At 38.7% G+C, this 7601-nt stretch overlaps 1 pseudogene; it reads left to right on the forward strand.

Annotated features, from left to right (window-relative positions):
• The first annotated feature begins 2386 nt into the window (after window positions 1–2386).
• Window positions 2387–4163, forward strand: LOC145478373 (adenosine receptor A1-like; annotated as a pseudogene).
• The last annotated feature ends 3438 nt before the right edge of the window (window positions 4164–7601 follow it).

Raw genomic sequence — 7601 nt, forward strand, 5'->3', positions numbered from 1 at the left:
GAGAGACTATAGAGCTACAATATTTTGAATTCCGGAAGTCATTTCCAAGACTACTCTTTGTTCCTTTAAGCCGATTATTTATGGGTTTTCTCATCTGTGTTAGTGTTGTCATGGGTTTTCCCTCTATTTTTCTGTTGCCGGTTAAAAGAGTTAGAAGAGTTTGAATTATTCAACATCTCATACTACTACTTTGTAAGAGTATTCAATATCTAATATTCCGCTTCTATCCCTGCAGGAAGCGCTTGTCTTTCTCTGAGTTAATTGATCTCTGGGCTCAAAAGCAGCCATCAGAAATGCAAGAGTTTTGGTGTTTTTTAGGGGCAAGTGGTTTTTTTTCTTTTTTCTTTTTTTTTTTTCTTTTTTTTTTTTGTTTGCGTATTTAGTAATTTTTTAAGCTGAACTCTAAAATAAAGGCAGCGAAAAAGCCAACAACGTTTTTTTTCTGGTTTCTTAAGTAGTCATTATCAAAATTCGACTTCTTCCGAACAGTTGATTTCGGTTGTTTCATTCCGTTTGAAAGCTGGCGTCGCTTTATATAAAAACATCGTTGGCTGCAATCCATTGTTAATCGAAACGAATTCGATCATTGTGACGAGTTTTAAGATAACGTTTTGGTTATTGCTGATCAATTTTTCATTGTCGATACTCATTGTCGACAATCCGTTAGTTTTCGCTTTGCACGTCACTGTTGCTATAAATATTCTGTCTTCTTCAATGTTTTCAGTGCTGGAAGGTTACTTATTATTTACATGCATTAACTCGATCGGGTCCCCTTCTTAACAACAGTAACTGCTACCATAGAGACTACAAAGTTGACACCCCGTGCGTATCACGAGAAAGAAGGTTAGTTTTTACATTAATTTAAAACATCGAAATGAAAAATTAAACTCTAAACGGCATACATTCTAGGTTAAAATGTTCATAAAAGTCATTATTTCCGTTTAATTTTCACATCTATCATCATGCCTTTAATTACACTTGAATGCATGGGTTATACCAAAAACTAGCAGACTAATAGTATATGATATTGCGGGTCCTGCAGGCAAAAAAACCTAGTTTGACTTACAAATTGATTTTTCTCTCATACGGGTGCTGATTGCGGTGTCAATCTTTTCACATCGCAAAATTGACTTAAAAATTAACTTTTTCCGAATTAAACCTGAGGAAGATGAAGAGATGGTAGCACAAATGGACCAAATGAACTTAAATTCAAATCTTTTATGTGCGCGCAAGCTGCTCGAAGAGGAAGACCTCATTTTTCAACTTACCTCGTACAGTATTACACCTTCCTGTGGAGTTTTAAATTTTCAAGTAGGCTTTTATTCTTCCCCTTATAGTGATCGATGATGAGCGTAAAATACATCTCGATAATCAATAACATTTCAGTGCAAAGTCAGATACGTGAAAACGTCGGACTTCAATCCAGAAGTGTTTAATTAATTCACCCAAGGTTTATATGCTCCCCAATCATTGACATGACCACTGAATCGACCATTAAGCCCATACGAAATTTGACGGCTGTAATTTGCTGCATTTTGGTCAAATCAGAGCCTGAATTTTATTTGAGTTCCTTCGCTCGTACTCGAAATTGCTATTGCAACATCAAAATACAGATATTACGTAAATTGTTGACGGGAGAGCAATTGTTGCCACGAAGCAGAAGTTGAAAACGTCTGACAAACGTTTTAAATGAGATACCTGAATCTTGTGCATGCATCCACTCTTTTAATACCTTCAGCGCACTTTTTAAAAAAATGTTTAGCGATGGTAGACCGTTGTTTTTAGGATTCTGTATATAAAAAGTATATCTTTTAAGACCCAACATTTCGAAGTCGTGATCATTGTAGTGTTCTTTAAAACCCTGTGTTTGCTGTCAGGTATTGCCCAAATTCTAATTACCTACTTTGCAGCTGTCGACCATTGTCCATGAGAAAATTAAAGGAAAATGGGCGGCTATACACAGGCTCAAAGAAATTAAATTTAACCGGCGTTTCTAGCAGATTGGAATTTTAAATTAATTATTTTTTTAATTAAAACTTGCAAGACTGAAGCCCGCAATCTAACTGAACTTTACCGCGTTTAACTTGCCATGGTCGTAATTAAGTCGAGAACTCTCATTGGTTGAATTTGGAGCACTTACACTTGTGACACAGTTTAGCTCAATCTTGATCCCAGGCTCTCACTGCCTCCCTTGACAAGGGAGGTAAACTGGAGTAGAGAGAGTTTAAGATAAAGGTTGAGTCCAACCGGCTTACTTTCAACCGATATTGAAATAATCAGTCTCAAAACGTAGCTTGACCTCATCTACATTCGCTAAGCGAATGGAAAAGAAACCATCTAAGCTAAAAACTTATTGCTCATTTTTGTCCTTTAGAAACCTCTTTGTTTCACAATGACATTTCAGTCCAACCTTTGCGAACAAGTATGGGCGCCATTTGCAACTTCTGTTACTACAACGACCGTATCTGCTATTCTGTGTATCATAACAGTACCTGGTAACTTACTTATTTGCTGGGCTGTAATTTGGAATCCAACAAGAAATCTAAAGACTCCATTCAACTACCTGGTTCTTAACCTCGCCATTGCAGATTTGATTGTCGGAGCAGTGACAGAGCCAGTTTTTGTAGGTTATCACGCAAACGAGGCTCTTAAACACCCTGTGCTGGGTGTATGATGGGTGGTGTACACCTCATATTTTATGACTTCAACAGCATCTGTCTTGAGCTTAATGGCTCTAGCGGTCAACAGGTATCAAGTAGGGACTTCAAACCGCATCGAAAGAGGCAAGATTCCCAGTGCAGTTGCTACATCTGTGGCTTTGTGGATATGTTCTCTCAGTCTTCCTCTTCTCTACCTGGCTGTTGGCTTTTACCTACTGGCCTTCATATTTGCCAATACAGCCGTTGTGGTCAGCATTGGTGTCCTCTTATTCGTAAACTACCGGATCTATCACAGTCTCCAAGAACACGAGAAGAACTCGGAGCACATTCGAAGCAGCCGGGACCGACAGAAACATGTGAAACGAGAAAAGAAGATCACAGTCTCGTTTCGCTTAATAATCATCTCGTTTTTAACTTGCACTGTACCTTCCCTGGTGATGATCTATGTCATCAACTTGTGCAGCACGTGTAACTGTGTTCTAATTCACTGGTTACGAGATTTGCAATACCTGTTCCTTTTGCTCAATTCTGCCACTAATCAGTTTCTTTACGCTTGGCGAATACGCTCCTTTCGGGCAGCATTTAGAACAATTCCTGTAGTACAGTGGCTTACAAGACCATTTACTGGAACAAAATTGATCAGGCGTGTTCGCAGACGGATACCCTCTCAGGTACAGCAGTCGGACAGGTAGATCACGAGAGTGGAAGAAAATTACCTTGAATTTGCAACGAAAGGCGGATAGACAACAGAGTTCCCAAAACAAACTGATTTCATCGCACTAAGCAGCACATCAAAACTACAACTTGGCCAACCACACAAGCTGCCTTACGTGATCCACGAGGCGGGAACTAGACTAGCACTTTATGTAAACATACTCGTTACAGAATTGAGCTCGCTAAACACTTTTTTACACGCCACTTAATTGCAAGTCCGAGCGCACACACACTCAGGGGTGACGGGCAAAAATTTCTATCACTTTCCGGCAATTAAACTTTGAATGGTCTATACTATCACTCTTTTTCAAGTTGTTTTACAATATTGGTACACAAATGAACAGTCGTCGGTGAACACATGTTGTTTCTCTTAATGACATAATAGATTTCCATAGCAACAGTACACCTATTAAAAGCACCCTTAATTTTAGCTCTTAGTGCTTATTACTTAAAATTCTGCGAGGGGGTTCAGAGCCACCTTAAATTTTAGAAAATTTAAGATGGCATATTTATGCATCTTACTGTTAAGTGTGTTGACTACACACTTACTAGAATTCTTATCAAACAAAATTTTAATTTTAATTAGTCTTTAAGTTACCTATTTACTTTTTCGTTTGGTGAATCATGTAAGATACATTGAAAAATTAGCCAAGCGCGAGTTTTCAGGATAGAAAAAAGTTGTGGTACATGTACAGAGTTATCAACATAGCTGACCTCATTTCAGGCGCAATATACCAGTCTCCCTCGAAAGCCCAACCTTCAGGAGCCTGGAAACTTTTAGTTGGTAGCGGTAGCTGTTTAGAAGGATCATTACGATAATTAATAGACGGTCATAGGCTCACAGTGCAGAACGATGGTATAAACTAATGGTATGAAATTGTTTAATAAGGGACAAAGTAAGAATAAGTATATTGATAGCACGGTATGAGATAACTAAGGAAATAAAACAATGTAATATTAATGTTAAACAAACAACAACAACAACAATAATGTTATCAAGGCAAAAGTTCATACCTCTCCACTGGCATTAGAAAATCCTGGTCTTGTAAGCGCTTTCTCCGTCCAGAAGCCAATTTTAACTTCGTTCTCGTACTGCAATGGAATATATGACATCAGTTTTAACCGATACTGAAAAGTCACCTTCAGTCAGAAGGCCGGTCGCAAGTTTGCATACTTCAGTGAAAGTAATTGCTGGTATTATGGGGACATAATTAATTATTATTTGTTACTACAAATTGTTAATATGCTTTTCAATCACAGCTTCCTTATGCGAGGATAGAAAATGTATGTACCTACTCTAAGTAATAATTCAAAACAAACTTAAAGGATACCACCACGGGTGGAATCTTTATTTACCTTCCTGAATTGACAAAAATCAATTATTGACCGAGATTTTTCTGGCTGAATATTGACTAACTTCTTTTCTTTTTTTTTTTTTTCTTTTTTGCAAGTTTATGGACGGAGACAAAGAGGTCTATAAACACCCAAAATCGAACGCGTTTGGTCGATATCATGATTATTATTGCGGGAGAGAACGAAATTGGTGGTATGCACTGTCACGCTATCAAAAATAAAATTCCTAACCATTCAATAAATTAAGTCAAGAATTTGGGATATGATATATGACTGATATATAAAACAAAACTCGCAAAGATTTAGCTCTGTGCAGATTTTCATTCCTGCGTTATTTGGAAAAGTGTTTCACCCTAATTTATAGACCTTTGTATGGAGACGCCATGTCTTCAGAGGGGTATCAAAATGGCGGCCGCACAGTAACAGAAACATGTCATTGAGTTTTGGTAATCATCGAAAAATTATTACTCTAGAGTTCCCACAAAATCCAAGAACTGTTCAGTTAGCAAAAACGTAAGCAATAACTCCTCTTTTGACCTACACGAGATCCATCTTTGGCCGCTATTTTAATGTCGCGCAACGCATAAATTGGAAATTCATACGTCAGCTGTAACAAAATGAGGAACTCTGTCGAGCTTAAACGCCATAAAACGTCAAGTTTTTAGCTAGGGTCTTATATCTGATGAAACTAAAACTTCAGTACTGTGGGATTAGTGATTTTTAAGTTTGAAAAATGATGACGTCGTATGAAAACCGGCATTATCCCGAGCAGCAATTGATTTACATTATCCGACTTGACGTCATCACTACAATCGAATCCAGAATCTCCTGGACCGAGAATACCTTGGGTCTAAGGAGTGAAAGTCTATATTGAGGCAGTTTTTAACATTTCATTTGCAACTTTAAATTCAATTTGGTCCTCAATAAGGGTAGATCATATAGTCCTTACTACTAACTGACAAGAGAAAGGGTGTCGAATTTCGTCCTGTCAACTCACCGTTTCTGCTAAGACACCAAATTCACCTTCGCTCTGTTCACGTGCAGTCCAATTGCTCTGATGCCTTTCGAGGCCAAGCCATAACTCTACGCGGACGACCGCAGGCAGTTCTGGGTGGTCTGCGATATCAAGGACTTTCTTACCGGGATACTAAAGCAACAGAGAAAGAGTCAGGAACTAAAGCAACAGAGAAAGAGTCAGGACCTTAGTAATACACGTGATAAATATGAGGGTACATGAGAAAGTCCAGTCACTATCTTTAGACATACAGCACTATGCAATCAGACAAACAAAAAAGACAGAGAAGGAAAAGTGAAATTTCTAGCTGGCTGGGTTTACAAGGTAAGTCTAAGGTTAATAGCTTAGAATTCTTTTCAAAACCGCTACTCATCAAGATACGAGTTACAAGAGTTAGGAAATGTCTAGTAAAAAAAGGTAAAGTCGGCATTCGACCCAAGTGGCCCATCAGGCCGTAGCTTATCCCGGTTTCTGTAGCATGAAGCGACTACGAGTATTTCTACTCCCCCCTGGATGGGATGCTAGTCCATCGCAGGGTTACCCCCAGCATTAAGTTCGCCGGTACCCATTTATACACCTGGGTTGAGAGAGGCACTGTGAGAGTAAAGTATCTTGCCCAAGAACACAACACAATGTCCCCGGCCAAGGCTCGAACTCGGAACGCTCGATCCAGAGACAAGCGCACTAACCATGAGGCCACCGCGCCTCCAAGGAAATGTCTAGTACACATTGGTAACCCTATAACCAGTCATCATAAAACAGAGTTTGATAACGTAAAAAGTGATCGACATCGTACCAAACACTTCCTAATAACATTAATACGCTGGATGGAGAAAGGCAAAACTTTATAGATCATTAAAAGATACCTTCATTTCAATCGCGATTGTTTTTTCACAATATTTACCACAGGCCTCCTCCCTGGGTGAGAACCTAACATGGTAGGCTGGTATCCTGTGGTAGGCAATTCTTGTGGAGCCGCTAATCATCCAGATAATGACATCGGGCAAACTATTTTGAGGCTGTATGGGTTGGATCAAAGAATTTGATGAAAAAGCCGACCACCACCATCAAAAAACATAACTTTTAAAATCGTCGCTGCCGTTACATAAAACAAACAAACTCAAAATAGGAAAATCGTGGTATAACTGAACAGCTCATTAGATAGTTGCGTGCAAGGCTCAAAGCTTTACGAACTGGCAAGCGCTCGCAAGCGCAATTATACTTTTCAGTTAAAACTAAAATCAACGATTTTCTCTCCTTAAATTTAATCATAAACACTGCTTGAGAACACTAAAAATTGAAAGGCCTAATAATATAACTAAACAACTTTTCGTTCAGTTGAATTCCCTTGTCCAAACAAAGCAATGGAAATTTGAATCGAAGTTTGGCAAGGCTCTGCCCCAGAAAGGTAATCATGAAAGCATTTTAAAGTTCAATTCCAACCTCATGCACAGTGGAGAAAGTGCAAAAAGGAAGGTAGCTTCAAATGGATGGATTTCTTATGAATTAATTTTCAACTCCTGGTCATCTCTGGTAGAATTCTGTTGCTCGCCGAAAGAAGAAAAAAAGTGTCATGCATAACTTTAATTGACACAAGAAACTATCTTTAACTCGTCACACGGTCCGGCTGAAATAATACAACAATATTTCTGTGACCTTTTTGAGGAATTTCAACTTTCCAAGTCCGACGGCGAACGCCTCTATTCACCCTACGTTGTTGCTTGTGTCTTAAATGCTCTTTTATCGTATACAACCGTCGTGTTGAATGCCATAACGATCCAGGCGGTGAGGAAAACAGCTTCATTGCAGAAGCCTTTGAAAACGTTACTCCTGAGTTTAGCTGTTTCAGATCTTGGTGT

The sequence above is a fragment of the Orbicella franksi genome, chromosome 2 (genome assembly GCF_964199315.1).
Source record: "Orbicella franksi chromosome 2, jaOrbFran1.1, whole genome shotgun sequence".
NCBI classification, from domain to species: domain Eukaryota; kingdom Metazoa; phylum Cnidaria; class Anthozoa; order Scleractinia; family Merulinidae; genus Orbicella; species Orbicella franksi.